At 36.2% G+C, this 17,784-nt stretch overlaps 1 pseudogene; it reads right to left on the reverse strand.

The window, feature by feature from the left end:
• Positions 1 to 4,490: 4,490 nt before the first annotated feature.
• Positions 4,491 to 6,932, reverse strand: LOC141540857 (olfactory receptor 10J3-like; annotated as a pseudogene).
• Positions 6,933 to 17,784: the final 10,852 nt, after the last annotated feature.

Raw genomic sequence — 17,784 nt, forward strand, 5'->3', positions numbered from 1 at the left:
GCAGTGATTGAAGAAGAAGAATTTGAGGAGAAAAATTGAAGAAACGGTCAGGGCAGTGGTGGGAAGAGAGTTGCAGTGAAAAGCCAGAGTTCTGCTTGTTTGAATCAGTCAGCTGATAAAAGTCTTTAGTTGACAGACTGGTACAAGAGTGTTGACAAAACTGGCCATGAGCTTCAGTGACAGCTGTTATCTCATTTGAGACTCCCAGTTCCCCTTCATCACTACCTATAGATGTAGAAGAGATAGTTTCTAAATGCTTGATGCTCTCTGCTGCCATCTCTGGTTTGATGTGGGAAAGCGAGAGTTTCCGAATTGCTTTGGGAGGAAGCTGTGTTGATGTGAGCTGCATTCTTGTCACAGCATTTGGATAAGTCAACAATTGAGAGGCAACAAAATAGTGCAGTGGATAGGTTCCTGGTCATACAATCAGGAAGATGTGAGTTTGAAACAATTCTTTAACAGTTACTGTGTGACCTCAGTTAGTTTCTCAATCTCTGCCTTATTTATCCCAAGCATAAAATGGGGATCATAATAAATCTACCTTATGGTATTGTTGTGAATCTTAAATCAAATAGTATTTGTAAAGCATTTTGTATATGGTGCATGGTATATATGATTGTTCACTTGTTTCCTTGGTGGGTCAGGCTTTATGGTCTAGGAATAGCCAGTTTGATGATCTTTGATATTGGTTAATACCTTATTAAGGAAAACTATTATTACCATTAAGATCTAACACTTTCTAAAGTTTGGGAGTTTTAAAAAGATAAGTGAATCACTTTGAGCAAAACTTATGGATAATTTTAAGGATAAGAATTTTGTAATAGCTATGTTTGAGTAGAGAAAAGAGGAACATTTTAAGAGCTGAAGAGTGGAAATGAGCAAAAGCCCAATAGTGAGCAGGGAAGCAGCTTGTTACTTCCCTTCTAATCTTGTTTGCTTTAGTTGTGTTTGTACAAAAGCTTTTAAATTTGATGCAATCAAAACTTTTTATTTTGTGATCAATAATGATCTCTTGTTCTTCTTTGGTTACAAATTCCTTCCACCTCCACAAGTCTGAGAGGTAGACTATCCTATGTTCCTCTAATTTATTTATGATCTGGTTCTTTATGCCTAAATCATTTTGATTTTATCTTGGTATGTGGTGTTGTGTGGGTCCATTGTATGCCCACTTTTCACCATAGCTATTGAGCTCATTGTTAGAAGAGTAGAATCCAGGCTTATATGGGAATTATGGGATTATTCTGTATTTTATTATGAATTTGCTTAAATCTATTAGTATCTATAATATTATTTCATCTTATTAAAAGTAAATGCTTATATAAAAGATATGTGTTATTATGTAATTGCACATATGTAAAATGCATTAAATTGGAGCTCAAGAACAGGAGTAATGAGTGGAAGAAGTATACTTCATCTTAACAAAGTTATCATTAAAACCCTGAGGAAGTTGAATGTAATTGTGAAGTCATTGATGTATCTCTAGGAATTTATATCTACTAGCGTGAGTGAAGGTTGGAGTGATCAAGCCAAATCCAGAATAAAAATGGAATATTATTGAGATATCTGGGTGAGAAGTATGAGTCCATACTCTGTGAATTGTGACCAAATTCCACTTATTAACACATGTGTAAGGTGTTGCATTATGGGGGTGTTTGACAAAGTGCCAAGAACACATTTTCTCCATCACCTGAGACATGAAAAGATGGCTTCCAAATAGTGTCTCACTAGGACGAAGTCATCCAGGTTAACTATACTTTTTTTTTTTTTTTTTTTTTTTTTTTTTTTATAATGAGAGGTTAAGACAGCACTTCCCAACTCATCATAACAGTTAAAAGAGCTTCCACTCCCTATATAGAGATTAGAGTCAACTGAACAGGCTTGTATTAGGTTCCCTTGCTACACATCTCCCTACTGTTTGCTTCCTTTTTTGCATCAAACTTATCCTAAAAAAATTAAAGATAGCAAAGATGGAAGTTGATTTCTTTACCTTTTCAGACAATACAATAAAAAGAGAGGAATCCTTGAACAGCAACAGAAATGGGCTATTCCAAGGGATATATTGGCATTGGAGAAAGACTATCAGAAAGAGATGAGGGAAGAAAATAATCATTTACAGATGCCTACTATGTGCCAGACTGTATTAAATCCTTTACAGTATTATTACATTTGATTTTCAAAACACTATGAGGTAGATGTTGATATTATCTCCATTTACAGAGGAGGCAACTGAAACAGTCTGCCTTTTTCCAGAATCACATAGCTACAAAGTCCTAAGACCAAATTTGAACTCAGGTCTCCAGATCTATTGCTCTGTCCACTGTGCCATCCAGCTGCCTCTGTAGTTAAAGAATGATATAAAGAAAATATGTATTCATCATGTTGTCCTCCATGTTCCTCACTCTTTGGACAGGATGCTATAGTCTGTAATTAGAAAGTAAGCTGTTCAAAGGCAGAAACTGTTTTACTTTTGTCTAAAAATTAAGAGCCAGGACAGTACATTGTCCATGGTAGATGTTTAATAAGTGCTTGGTGATTTCAAGTGAATGAAATTTATACTTAAATGTGAAAATCAACTGTTTGATTAAATAGCACCAATGAAGACAAAATGTAATATGGGTATTACAAAATGGTTTTCTATTCCCTCCAAAAATGTTTAAATATTAGTCTCATAGTTGATTGTAGTAATAACTTAAGATGAAATCTGTCAATACACATGAGAATTTTTTTATGCTCATCATTGTTTTGGTATGGGCATAAATGACTCTGTTATACCTAACTCATGTTGTACATTTTGTACCTATTTTATTAACTTTCTTTGAGTAAATCAAACCTAAGACTAGAATTTGAAGTAGAAATGTCTCAGGAATATCCAAGTTTGAATTTTAATGAGTTGGCAGTTTATAAGAATGAGGAGCCAATTTCTTTTACTAAGAAATCAGTCTTGCCTAAAGCTAAACCCAGGCAAACCTCAATAGCTCAATAAAGACAGGAAGTAAAATGGGTCACTGTCCCTGTGGTTTCAGCTTAATCATGCTTTAAGCTCTATATTACATTAGTGTTGACTGATCATGGACTGTCCTTGATTCCACACATTGAAAATGATAAACAAGGGGTACACTTTATATTTCAAATCATATCAAACGAGGTTCCCAGTAAACCTGATAATAGATTAATCCAATTTATTTGAAAAATGCATTACTTGGGGAAGTGAAATCCCCCCTTTTCCTTTCCCAGTTCATATGGATACTAGTGCCTTCCCTTCTGAAATTACCTTCCAAAGACTCTTCAGATATTTTGTATACATGACTGATTATTTGCTTTCTCCCCTCACTAGAATGTGAGTTGCTTATGTAAAGCCAATTATTTTCCCTTTCTTTGCATCCCCAGACCTCAGCACAATATTCAACATATAGTAAACTCTTAATAAATGCTTATTGACTGACAGACTGAAACCTGAATAAAGAGTGGCTTGAACTAGAGTTCTGTTCTCTTCTGTGTACATTCCCAGAGCATTCAGGAGATAGGATCACTTAAAGAAAAAAAAGTAAGATCCCCAGAGGGCAATATATTTTTCCCCCTCAGGGATTCATAGTGAACACTTAATTTTTTTTCCAGAAACAATAGGAATTACCAGAAGTTAAAAAAAAAAAAGACTCTTTCTGGCATTATGGGAGCTTTTCTGTTCTACTTGTCAAAAGATATGTGACAAAATGTTTAAAAAAAAAAATCTGAAGGTTCCATATAGTTTGATGCTCACTTTTGTTGTTGTTATTCATATGTAAAAGAAAGAGGGAGAGAATCTCATTTTTAACATAATACTATCTCTAATGTAACTCCAACAATCTTCCTTCAAAGGACATCATGCAATGATACCATATTCAGAAAGCTGCTTTAAGCGCAAGAAACTACTTTATTAGATAATAGATAGATGTTCCAGTTACAAACTACATACAAGTTTTCAAATTACAAGTAATCAGTGTAATTTCAGAGTTCTGTCTTGTCTCTAGGAGACAAGTGTGACTTAGAAATTTACTCGGTTCTGAATTATTTCAGTCTGCTTCCTATATACTACCCATCTGGCTTCTTCCTTATAATTTAATTCTAATGGTTTGTTTTTTGTTTGATCTGTCCCATTATTCCCTACCTCTTTTTTTCATAGCTTACATATCTTATCTGTTTCCAGTCACAACCAAATGCCTTCTTTTTTACCTCCAGGTCTCCCTAGGATTTTAGCCTTGCCAGACTCTGGGGAAAAGTATTGCCCCTTAATAGACACTGGACATATCACATATCCAGTATCACATGTTACTCAGGCAGGATGCACTGTGTTCTGACCTAGAAAATAACACCAATTGAGTACTAAACCTATCTTCACCTAAAGCAACTATCCCTTCACTGGTTAAATCAAATTACTTAATCTATGGAGAAGGGAATCAAATGAAATATTTCTGACTGTCCATGCTGGGAGAATGGGACTCTCCTTACATGATCTATTCTGTCTCACTAAGAAGAAAGGGATTTCTTGCCCAGAGCTGGGTGCTTCCTTGTTTTTTTAACGTATACACAACAGGATTCAGCAATGGGGTAAGGACAGTGCAGGCTGCTGAAATAAGTCTGATTTGCTCAAGAGAGCTATGGGACTTAGGTCTGAGGTGGATGATACAAGCACAGCCATAGTGGATGATGACCATAGTGAGGTGGGAGCCACATGTGGCAAAGGTGGTACCTTCCACCTCCCTTCAGATGAGACGATCTTAAGTATGGTAGAAACATTTAAGACATAAGAAATGAAGACCCATGGGCAAATATAGGAACACACTAATGATAAAAATAATGATCTCATTGATAGTCATGTTGGCACAAATGAATAATGTCATTGCAAGCCAATTCCCCACGATCCACATGCCAAATGAATGCACTCATTTTTTCCCATGATGACTGTATACCTCAAAGGCTTGCAGATAGCCATGTATCTATTATAACCCATGAGCAAGAAGCAGTTGTTGATGCCAAAGGTGAGATAGAAGAGCTCTGTAGCACATTCTGAGATGGCAATAGGATGGTATCTGAAGAGGTCAAACAATATACAGGGAATTATGGCCAAGATATAACATGTCTCAGAGACTGACAACTCACTCAGGAAGAAATGCATAGGTATGTGGAGGTGACAATTAAGACAGAGGATGGTAATGATTACACTATTGCCAACCAGAATCAACAATTACAGGTCCAAAAAGACCACAAAAAGAATGAGTCATTTGAAGCTGGAGAACCCCTCAAAGGTGAATTAATTTATAGTGGTGAAATTTGGTCTTGGTATTGAAGAAAATCCTGACAAACTGAAAGATATAAAAAGAGGTAAAGTTAACCAGGGTGAAGATATATTTAGTGAAAATATGTTTGTCTGTATGATTATTTTATGTCTTTTGAACTAATTGACTTTCTAATGTCTCCTATATCTTCTCCCACCCTTTGGAGTTTAATTTATAACTTTGCTCTGGAAATTTACTTACTACTTCCCTTTCCCCTTCCTTTAGTTTCACTGGATTATGTACTGATAAGCTACCATCCTCAGTCAAGAACCAGAAATTCCAAGATGAGCCCAAATTTGGGACACTGGGGAACTTTAGAGATAAGATCCACAGTGGTTCAGATGTTCAAAGGGGACATTTCCTCAACTTGAAGACAAGGAGAAACAGTCACTTCCCTACGAATACCCCAGTCTCATAAAGATGGCCTGTGAAAGACAGTTTCTGGATAACTAATAATAATAATTTCATTAATTAAACTAGCTAATATAAGTAAGTTTATAGTAAGTGGTTTCTCTTAGGAACCAAAGACTCTTAATGGAGACATTGAATGCCTCATTTCTTTTGGAGGAAGGGAATGACTTGACAGGACAAATCAGCCCTGATTGTTGGACATTTCATGAGGAGATGGACTAGGAGTCTTCAGCTTCTCCTGCTGAGACCCTAATTTGAGTCATCAGATTCAACTGCCTCTAACAATCTGGCCAGAAAAATCCATCTCCACTCAGACCACTCCAGTTAGTTTTCTCCTTTGTGAGCTCGGTCAAATTCTAATGCAGGATTCCAAGGATAGAACTGTTCTCCTCAGGGAAAGAACTGATTCAGACTGAATTCTTTTCATACTCCCCTTATCCAGGTTGGATGGAGCCCAAGGTTTAGAAACATGTCTCCCAGTGCTTAGGGGTAATATCAACAATTAATCAAATCCTTCAGAGACTGAGTTGCTGACTGATCTCCAGGATCTGGGCCGTAAATGAGGAAATAAAGGGGAAAAAATAAAACCTGGATCCTAGTTTTTAAATTAGTCATTGATATTATAGCAAAATAATAATTTATCTCAAGTCAAAAGGGAGAACACTCTCAGAAAATCCTAATTAGCACCTGTACTTACAGTCCCTGGGCTTCTTGATTGTTTCTCACTCTTGGTTGATGCCCAAAGACTTCCTAAACTCTTCTATATAATTCCCTTGTCTCTGCCCTTTCTTCCTCTCCCTTGTTCCCAATCAGGTTACCTTGCTGCTACTGCTACTGCTGCACCTTTGTAACTACAACTGATACTGGAAAGTATCAATGCATCAGTAATAAAGTCTTCTGTAATAAATGGTTTTGTAATGCAATAATATTGTAATGTAACATAATAAATGTAATAAGTGATACAGAATACAAATGAACCCGAGAGATGGGCAACAAGTCAGGCCAGAGCCATATGTACCTTCCTTTGATCCATTAAGTGCTGACAAGAGCTATGACTAAATGCCCTGACCACTCACCTCCGATAGACAGAGGACAGACAGGCTCACTGCTACCTCTCATCTTTCCTAGAGAGAGTCACACTCAAATCACTGAGCCATGTACTCCAGACATAGGAACTCTCGTAGCAAGTCTCACTGACTCATGAACCATTGTTCAAAACGGGGATTATTCAACCAGATGGCTGCACCAGTAACACACGACTTGAAAACAAAAACTGGGGAGGGGAGGAATGGTCTCAGTCTTATGTATCAAAAATAAGGAACTCTCCTTTCCCTTTTGGACCTATGAGTACTGACCAAGGATGTGACTAGGATTTCTGGCTGTCTCTTTGGTAGCAGGACTTCTCATCCTCACCAAGACTGGGAGCCTGAACTATTTGCCTCAGTAATAAGGAAATTTTCCTTCCTGTGATCAAGATAAGGCCATTGCTCTCCAAGAAGTGAAAGTGACCACAACTGCAACACTGAAACTAGCAAAAGATCATGAAATATGGGAATTATTAAAATTGTAATGGGGAAGTGTGAGAATTATAGCTCTAACAAGTGCCCAGTGACAGGGATTTTACACCCGGGAGAAAAAATTGCTCCGGGGCAAAAATATTCAAAAGACTTATTATACAAGTTATTATATTCTTATCAAGAGTAAGGAAGGGGAAAAAGGAAGAGAAAGAGGAAGAGTCTGTGTGGTTGGGGTGCCTGAGGGTAAAGGCTTAAGGTTGTGACAGAACAGCTAGATTATATGGGGAAACAGCTTGATTGTCTCCCTGGGCTACCCAGAAAAAGTCCAAAATTGGTAGGATCTAAACTCTCAGTTCAATTCTTGGATGGGAAGGTGGCTCCAAAGTATTCATCCCTTCAGACATCAGGTTGTTATACAGATTTCTTTTTCCTGAGGCAATTGGGATTAAGTGACTTGCCCAGGGGTCACACAGGTAGGGGGGGTAGTAAGTGTCTACATTCAAATTTGAACTCAGGTCTCCTGATTTCAGGACCAGTGCTTTATCCACTGCACTTAGCTGCTCCTGCTTTGCAGATTTCTATCAGTCTGTGGAGAGGGTAAAGCCCAGAGGTCAGAGGCAGGCTGAGATATATCCCTTATCCCCTGTACATTGCTTAAGAACACAATAAGTTCTCTTGATGAGAGGAAGGGGAGGAAATATATTTGTTATAGCTTCCTAGAATACTTTTGCCTCCAAATCTAAGGATACTTTTTTCTCTTAAATTTTGCCTGTTCTATCTTCTCAGCCTTACAGAGTGCCAGGGGTTTTGGCAAGAAGCTTAAGAAGCCCAAAGATAATTATTTCCTAAAACTAGATGGTTGGACTGAGTGACACCTTTAAATACATTGAGTCAGAATTGATATTTTCAAGAGTGCAACTATAATGAAATGATAAATAGGGATACATCATGTTGCATTGGAAGGCAAGTTAGATTTGGACTCAAGGCTTGGATTCTAGCTCTACTACTTATTGTATATTTGGCTTTAAATGCCTAAATTCTCTGACCAGTAATTATTTCACTTAAGGGGGAAAGGGCCTAATGAAAGGATATGGGGACATTTTCTCTCACAAGAGCACTTCAGGTAGCTTGGAAATGTTTTCCTAATTTAAATTATTTTCTGATTCTCTTAGCACTTTTCTGGAAAAGCCAGATTAAGGCAGGACAACATAAAAAGGAACCATGGTCTCCTCAGACTTCTCTATTGTCCCTATTTAAGTCTTTTTATTCCCTTGAAGTTTTCCTCTCTCAAAGTGAATATATTTCGTTATTGGAAAAAGAGGATGTTTAGATTCAGGGGGTGTCTGAAAAGAGCTTGGTATCTCCCTCCTTTCATAAACTCTTTTTAAGAGTCAAGAGTATTGAAGTAGCTAGTTGGTGTAGTGGCTAGAGCATCCTGAAGTCAGACGGTATCTGAGTTTAAATGTGACCCCAGACACTTAATGCTTCCTAGCTGTGTGGCCCTGGGCAAGTCATTTAATCCTTAATAACCTCAGCAAGAAAAAAAAAAAGAATCAAGAGTATTCTATTAAGAGTTGGTATAACTAATTCCATTTTCTATATTCCTTATTAATAGTCTGATTGATAGGAAAGCTAATTTTGAATTCCTGCTCTGCTTGTATTTTTTTCTCTCTCAAGTAGGATTATTCTCTAAGATTTCTTTGGGTACTGCCTTTTTGAGTGTATAAGATTTAAGATCTTTTTGACTCTACCTCAGATTAGCCTGAATTTTAGGAAGAGTTAACCAAGATTTTCCCTTCACCAAGCAAGCTAGGCAATTTCCCACAATGTGAGGCAATATCTTTCTGCTTCTTGGGCTTCACACAGTTCTCACTCCTTTCTAAAATAGTACAGAAGTTCAAGTCCTTGGGTCATTCTAAAATGGTATAGAAGTGCAGGTCCATCAGAGAAAAATACAGCACTCTTCATATTCTTTCCCTTTGATTGATCCCCTCTCTTCTCTTTCTGGGAACTGTCCAGAAGAGAAAGAGAAGGGAACTCTGTCAAAAGAGCAAGCTTTTCTGGTATTTTTTTTTTTTTTTTTTTTGGTGAGTCAACTGGAGTTAAGTGACTTGCCCAGGGTCACACTCCTAGGAATTAAGTGTTTGAAGCTACATTTGAACTCAGGTCCTCCTAACTTCAGGGCCAGTGATATATCCACTGTGCCATCTATTTGTCCCCCAATCTTTTTCTACAAAGACTCATCTATTTCTGATGTTTTGCAATTTTGATATACTTGGGATAAACTAATTGGTGTTCCAGTCATCTTGTTACAGTCATTTGCCTTTCTGGGGCTTCAGATTTTCCCTCCACAAAATGAAGGACTAAATGATCACACAGGTATCTTCTATCTTTAATGTGATACCCTGAGGATTTACATAGGGTTTGGTTTTAAGCTCTCTTTCAGCCTTATTCCCAAAGCTATTTATTTGCTATAAAATTTACCAATCTTTTTTTTTCTTTCTTTCAATGTATACTCAGCACTTAGCACAGCACCTGATGTACAGTAAGTGCTTATTTGTGATTGTTGACTGACAGACTGACAATCTTCCCACAAGCATAAAGAAATAATTAATTCTTTTGAAAATAAGACCCAAAACTTGGCTCTTCTCAGCAACACAATAATTCAAGGCAATTCCAATAGACTTGGGTTGGAAATGTTATCCACATTCAGAGAGAGAAAACTATGGAGACTAAATGTAGATCAAAGCATGGTATTTTCAACCTTGTTTGCTTGTTAGTTTTTCTTTCTTATGTTTTTTCTTCCTTTTTGGTCTGTTTTTCTTGTACAACATAATAAATATGGAAATATACTTTAAAAGACAGCACATATTTAATATATATCAGATTGCTTGCTTTCTTGAGAAGGGAGAAAGTAAAGGATAGAGGGAGACAAATTTGGGACACACAATTTTACAAAAATGAATGTCGGAAAACTATCGTTACAGATATTTGGAAAAATAAAATACTATTGAAAAAAATCAAAAAGGAAAAAGAAAACATTCTCATTTTTCTTCCTTGTACAGGAAGATAATTGTATAAATATGTATGTCTATATTCGATTTGCATATAATTTTACCATGTTTAACATATATTGGAGGGGAGGGAGTGGGGAGAAGGGAGGTTTTGCAAGGGTCAATGTTGAAAAATTATCCTTGCATACGTTTTGAAAATAAAGAGCTTCAATTAAAAAAAAGAAAAGAAGGTTTAAAGTAAATTTGAAAATAGAAGGCTTCTAACTTCAACTTTTTTATATCCTAGAGTTCCTCTCTCCTCACAGATTAAGGTTTTCTTTCTTATTAAATTCAGACATCTGTTAATGCTACTTGCCCTAATGGCCTGGTTTGTGGTGCTTGCCTTCGGTGAAAACATCCCCAGTTGTGACTTTGTGAAAGTACAGACATAGGTGACTGCCATAGGTGGCTGATCTTCTCACACTGTACAAATCTCTGGGATGGGATCCGGAGAGCAGCTTGGAGGATATGCTACTTTTGGATGATTCCCAATGGATTTTGGATGATTCCCAATCCTGCTATAAGCTCCAAGTAGCCTATTTCCTATGGATAAGGCAACTCCAGTGAAACTCCAGAAAACATGTATTGACTTGTCTTCCCTTTCTTAAAATGGAGCCTAAGCCAAGATGAAAGAGAAGTGAGAAGAATATAGAATTTTTTTTCTTCCATCCCTCATGTGAAAACAACGTGTTTTACCTAATCAGAAGGGGGTTATTAGGCTCATTCAGTCTTATAATGGTCAAGCATTTCCTATCATATTTTATGGCTCTGCAATAGTATGTTAGGAAAAATAGAATTCTCTTCTTTTTTATGTGCAGAGATATAAATTGTGTATACATATAGACAATATCTTCCCTTTCTCTAGACTAGTCAGTGGAAATCTTTCCTGGCAAAGTGTAGAGATTATCATTAACAGAACTATTTAAATGCTTAATATGAATGTATGTATTCGGGATGGGGCTAAGATACAACTTATTTGGGGGTAGGGAGATTCTTTGTTGTAGTTGATGTTTCTTTGTTGTTTTCAAAACCATGTTCACCTTTTTTTCTTAAATGTTTATGAAAAAAGTTATATAATCTGACAGTCCAGACTATTTACAACCTTAATTTATCTCCATTTTCTAAGTGAAAAATAGTATATCCACATACCTATCTGAGAAAAAAAAAAGGGGGTGGGGGGAGACCGACATCTAATAAGGCAGAGGGTTACATCTGAACTCTTGAAACATCCCCTTAGATGACAGAAAAGTCTCAGAATGAGCAGTCTTAGAAATCTATTCAAAAAGCTCTTAAAGTCCTTTACTTCACAGATTCTACTCTTAGCAGGACATTGAACCTTTTCCTCATAAGGAAAATACCAAGTGCTGTCACAAGACACCAGACACTCAAGTAGGGAACAGACCAGACAGAGACAATTTCTTTTCTTACTGCTTATCTACTAGTTATCACCCTAAAGAAGACACATAAAGAATATGTCAGGGAAATTCCTTCTTGAGAAAGACAGATAATGAAGTAGTGCTTCTTCCTAAGCCCTAAAGCCTCACTAGGTCTTGAGTTGTTCAAAAAAAAAATCCAAATCATTTGAAAACACAAGTCAGTCAGACAAATTAAATGTTTTAAAAAAATAAAAACCTTCAACTTTCTCTTTAAACTTCTGGCTTAATATTACTGTATGCTGTCTCCTGGCCTCCACTGATTTCCCCAACATTTGGAATAACCAGACTAGTTATAAATGCTAGCCATGTTGTTGCTTGCTTTTCTGCTAACAATACTAGAAGAAAGTGTTATTGTTCAGTCATTTCTGACTCTTTGTGACTCCATGGTATCCATGTAGCTTGCTTGGCAAAGACTTTGGAGTGGTTTGCCATTCCCTTCTCCAGTGGATTAAAAGCAAACAGGGTCTAAGGTATTTGTCCAGGGTCCCACAGCTGGTATCTGAGGTTGAATTTGTACTCATCTTCCTGACTACAGGCTATAGTATACAGATTCTACAGACTATAGAATTCTATTCACAGAGTTAGGCAGAAAAATTTTTGTAGAGCTAATAATACTTATATTGCCTACCTCCTGTATAAGGAAATATAAGTTGCTATTAATATAAGAATTAGCATCCTAATTTGATTTTATGAAAAACATAAGAACTGCAATTCCAAGCTAAACTCATGGTTCATCTAATCCAGATGGGGAAGGGCCTCTGTAAAATTTATAAAATAGCATTTTTATTCTTATAGCATCTGTTATTCTTAGATTCCCCTTTATCAGTTTTCTTCCACATTCCTAAACCATAGCAACCCCAGTTCCTATATTCTAATGCCCAACTTGTTCTTTCATTGTCCCTTGTTCTCTAAAAGAATCTAATATTTTTCTAAGATGTTTGACCAAAAAATTATTCATAATAATACCCCTCTCATTCACATTTCAACAGTATATAGTTGTAGCTACCAGACAAATTGTGAATATTTGCCAAAAGGGATACTATTCTAGGCTTAGAATCAGGAAGACTTTAAACTGAAATTTTGCCTCTGGTATTTATTAGCTAAGGTGTTCTGAGAAAGTCACTTCCTATCTATGTGCCTTATGTATAATTGATGTCATATTGCATTCCTTCTCAAATGGGTAAGGAGGGATGAAGAGAGAAATAAGAATTTTGGAGTCAAATTTTTAAATTTAATATTATAAATATGTAAATAAAATATCTGCCTTAGGATATTCTCTAAGACAAATCTATCAATATTTCATGATCTGTCTTGGTAAATTCAGGGAATTCACATGCCATGGTAAATTGCTTACCTGTTTTGAGCCTTGGTTTACTCAGCTATAAAACAAAGATGATAATACTTTTATCACCTATCTCACTAGTCTATGATGGGGCTCTAAGGAGATGAAGTATATAAAGTATGATATAAACATCAGCTATCCTTTACATGCCATTTCCTCCATAAGGCCTTTCATGATCATATTGCCATTACTCTTGCTTCTAATTCAGTGAATCTACCCTTTAGACATTTCACACTTTACCAAGCATGGAAGAGAAATTTTTCCATCTATCTGCATTTCCTCAGAATTACTCTTCTTTATTGAAGAAAGTAACTGGTAATTTGTCTGCAATACATATTTTGCACATTCATGCATGCAAACACATATTTATGTATGTGTACAGGGGATTCAGAGCATTGATGTTCTGTTTTTTTAGACTTTTTAAATGGCATTTGTTTCCGGAACGAGTGGATGTGATTTTTGTGTATTTATTTGTCCTGCATGTGGATGATGTGGTGCTAGTTTTCTTTGTGTTAATTTCTGGGCCAAATTTTCAGTAGCAGAGAATTGATCCATGATATCAATCTCAACATCTATGTATACATTCCTGGAAAGTATATTGACAAGGTTAGTGAATATCAAATTTCTCCATTTGCTGTAACTGATGGTTCCACATATGGATAGAATATGGATCAATTCTCAGTGCCTTACATATAGTAGATTCTTAATAAGTATTTACTGACACAAACTAAATCAGCAACATGTTATTTCACTGATCTTCAGAATGGCTCTGAGGTGGATAATAAAATATCATTATCTTTATTTTACAGATGAGTGAAGTAAAACTTAGGAAAGTTCAGAAGGTTTTCCCTAGCCATGTAACTAGCAGGTGGCAAAGCTCATACACAAAGCTGGGCTTAACTCATTGAAACTTGTATTCTTTCTACTATATTACCTGTGAAATACTGTTTGATAACTTCCTTTCCCCAATATCACTTATTTCTTTGGGCAGGTATGAAGCTTAGGCAGGCAGCAGAGAATAAGAAACTCAAAGAAGAAATGATCCAATGGAACTCAGGAGAAAATAGTAACAACTACATATACCGATAAGCCGCTACAAGGAATGATAATGATGTGTGTGTGTGTGTGTGTGTGTGTGTGTGTGTGTGTGTGTGTGTGTTAAAGAGAGACAGAGAGATAGAGAGAGACAGACATAGAAAAAGAGACAGAAAGGCAGAGAAACAGAAACAGATGAGCAGCCACAAAGAGAGACAGAGTCACAGAGAGAACGCAGAAATATAGATACATGGAGGCAGAGACAGAGACACAGAGAGACAATGAAAAAGGACACTAACAATTAAATGGAATAGTTTCACAGAGGAAATAGTATCTGAATTGATTCTGTCATGAAGGCAAATATTCTAAGAAGCAGAGACAGGGAAAGCATGCAATCTAGGAATAGGGAATGGCTTGTGTATGTGAATGAATGAAGGTAGAAAATGGGATACTGAATTTAAGAAGCAGGTCTAGTTTAACTAGAACATACAATTTGGGAAAAGAAGTATTGCAAAATAAAGTTTGGGAAATAAAGATGGAACTCAGACTGTGGAATGCTTATGTGCCAGGTTAAAGAGTTTATATTTCATCCTAAAGGGAAGCTACTGAAAGCTTTTAAGCAAAGGAAGGGTGTGTTTAAACTGTTAAGTATTATGTAAATGTTAATCATTATGAAAATGATGATGATGGTGGTATTTTAAATTTAGCAATATGGATATAAATAAATCACTAGGATAAATAAATATTTGTAGGACTTCATGCTTGAAGAGAAACAAAATATCATCACCATGTTGGTGGTGTCAAGGTATGGTGTATCCAACTATGACTAATCAGGCTAATATATGAGATTGGAAGGCTTTACCTTTGGTCTGACACAAAGAATGTAGATGTCTCCAAATTATCACATCTCACATTTCTTTCTTTTTTTTTCCCCCTGAGGCTGGGGTTAAGTGACTTGCCCAGGGTCACACAGCTAGGACCTGTTAAGTGTCTGAAGTTAGTTTTGAACTCAGGTCCTCCTGACCTCAGGGGTGGTGCTCTATCCACTGTACCACCTAGCTGCCCCTCACACTTTTTTGAACTATATAATTTTTCTTTTGCTCATAGATCAGTACTTTTTGGGGGTATACCATGCTGGGTGGTCCTTTGCCAATATCTCTCATGTCTCACAATTGATTCCAAATTTCTTCAGCGAGATTTTAAGAGTATCCTTGTATTGTTTCTTCTGACCTGAATGTGAGTATTTGCCTCATGTGAGTTTGCCTTAAAATAGTCTTTTAGGCAAACATACATTTGGCATTTAAATAACATAGCCAGCCCAGTGGACTTATGCTCTCCTTAGTAGAGTGTGAATGCTTGGCATTTCATCTTGAGAAAGGATCTCAGTGTCCATGGCCTTTTCTTGTCAGATGATCTTCAGAATGTTCCCAAGACAAATTTAAATGGAAGCTATTCAGTATTATGGTATGGCACTGGAAGATCGTTCGGGTTTCACAGGTATACATCAATGAGGGTCAGCACAACAACTCTGTAGACCTACAATTTGGTGTGCAGAAAAAAACAAAAGAACACTTCTTCTCTTCTCCACTGTCCTTCAGAGAACTCCCAAATACTGAGCTAGCTCTGGCAATGATTTCCTGACTGTCTGTTATGTGAGTTGAAAGATGGAGTAGGGAGAAAGTGGGGCCAAATGCAAAGGTCTCCTGACCATACCTGGCACCCAGAAATAGAATTATCAACTAACAAGTTAATAGCAATTTATAAGTGACTACTATGTGTCTGACACAAAGACTTTAAGATCCTTTTCTGTAGGCAGAATCATCATACTTCACTTCAATCATTTATAAGTTTTCATCTTCCATGACTCTTCTCAACATGATTCCCAGTGTGTCCTAGTCCAAATGCAGGAAGATCTGATGAAAAATTTTAAGGTTAAAACCTAGATTCTCCTAAGGAATCAATCAAAGGAAATTAATATATAGTGTACACACTAGGAAGAAATAGATAATAATAAACCAAAACATGGAAAAATGTTCATATTCACTAGGATCCTGATATAATGAAAAAAACACTGATTATAATAACACCAGAATACCTGATTGGAGAGAAAGTGGTGCTATGATATGAACAAGCTTATGTTTTTAGAAAGCTTTGAAAGCTGAGTGGAGGAGGTTAGATTGGAATGGAGAGAAATTTGTGGCAATCAGCTTGAATTTCAAATAATCAAGAGTTATACGAAAGTAGATTGAGAGCTCCTAAACAGTATTAAGTTGTCCTACATGTGAGGTCTTCAAAAAAAGATCTTAGATGCCCACTTGTTGGAGATAATGTAGAAGGAATTTCTGGATTGGGATGTTCTCCAAGTCTTTTCCAACTCTTAGGTTCTATGATTAAAGTTGTCTCTGGTGATATCACCAATGTTTTTATGGTCCTCTGGACTTGTTCCAATTTATTTATATTCTTCCATTATAGTACCTAATATCAAGTGGTAAGACTAGAACTAAAAATAACAAGATTAGCCTCTCCTCACATTAGTATCATGTGTATGGATAATTGTGGTTTAAGCACATATAAAAATAGTTTGAAAGAAACAAAAGTCTCCTTCACTTGATATCTCTCCTGCTCTTTGCCTCAAACAGTTTAATGAACATTGCATGATAGGAAGATCACTTAAGTCTTTAATCTCTTCCAAATCAACCCAATTCCAAGATGTCACAGTGTTCTTTAGCTTTGTGTTTGTTTTCTCTCTCTTTGCCCCATCTGTCTTTCTGTCTGTCTGTCTCTGTCTCTCTGTCTTTTGTTCTTCCTTTCTTTCTCTTAGTCACCCCATTTAGGTCTTTCTTAGCAAAGATATTATAGTGATTTGTCAATTCCTTCTCTAGCTTATTTTACAAAGAGAAAACTGAGTCAAAAAGGATTGAGTGACTTACCTAGGGTCATGCAGCTATTTAATATGTGAGGTCAGATTTGTACTCAAGAAAACGAGTCTTTCTGATTTAAGATCCAGCTTTCTAGTCATTTCACAGCCTTGCTACCTTTAAAGGACACATATTCTTACTGACTCTAAGTTCTAACCACTGTATCTGTAACTGGTGATAGAAAAATTCTATCAAACTTTCAAAGAACAATGTAATATAACTATTGTTCTAGGTAGTTCAGTGGATAACAACAACATTTATATAGCATTTACTATGTTATTGTGTCATTTGAGCTACACAGTAACCTCATGAAGTAGATGCCATTATTAGCTCTAATTTAAAAATAAAAAAAAAAAAAAAACTGAAGCAGAGATTAAAGCTAGACGATTTGCCCAAAGTCACAGCTAATTAATAAGTATCTGAGACTAGATTTATAATCAGGTCTTCCTGACTCTAGGCCCACCACTCTATTTACTATAGCACCTAGCTGCTCCATGCTGGAACATTGAATTTTCAGGATTATTGTAAAGATAAAGTGAAATAATACTTGTAAATATCTTTGAAAATCTATAAAATGCTAGGTATTATCATCCTTATAACAAAGGAAATTAGTAATATAGAATTCTTACATGAACTGATGCAAAGTGAAATAATAAGATAGGGAAAATATATCTACAATGACTGCAATAATATAAATGGAAAAATCAATAATGACAAAACCATAAAAAGCTAATGTTTCAAAATCATAAGGTACAAACTT

The sequence above is a fragment of the Sminthopsis crassicaudata genome, chromosome 4, assembly GCF_048593235.1.
Source record: "Sminthopsis crassicaudata isolate SCR6 chromosome 4, ASM4859323v1, whole genome shotgun sequence".
In the NCBI taxonomy this organism is placed as follows: Eukaryota; Metazoa; Chordata; class Mammalia; order Dasyuromorphia; family Dasyuridae; genus Sminthopsis; species Sminthopsis crassicaudata.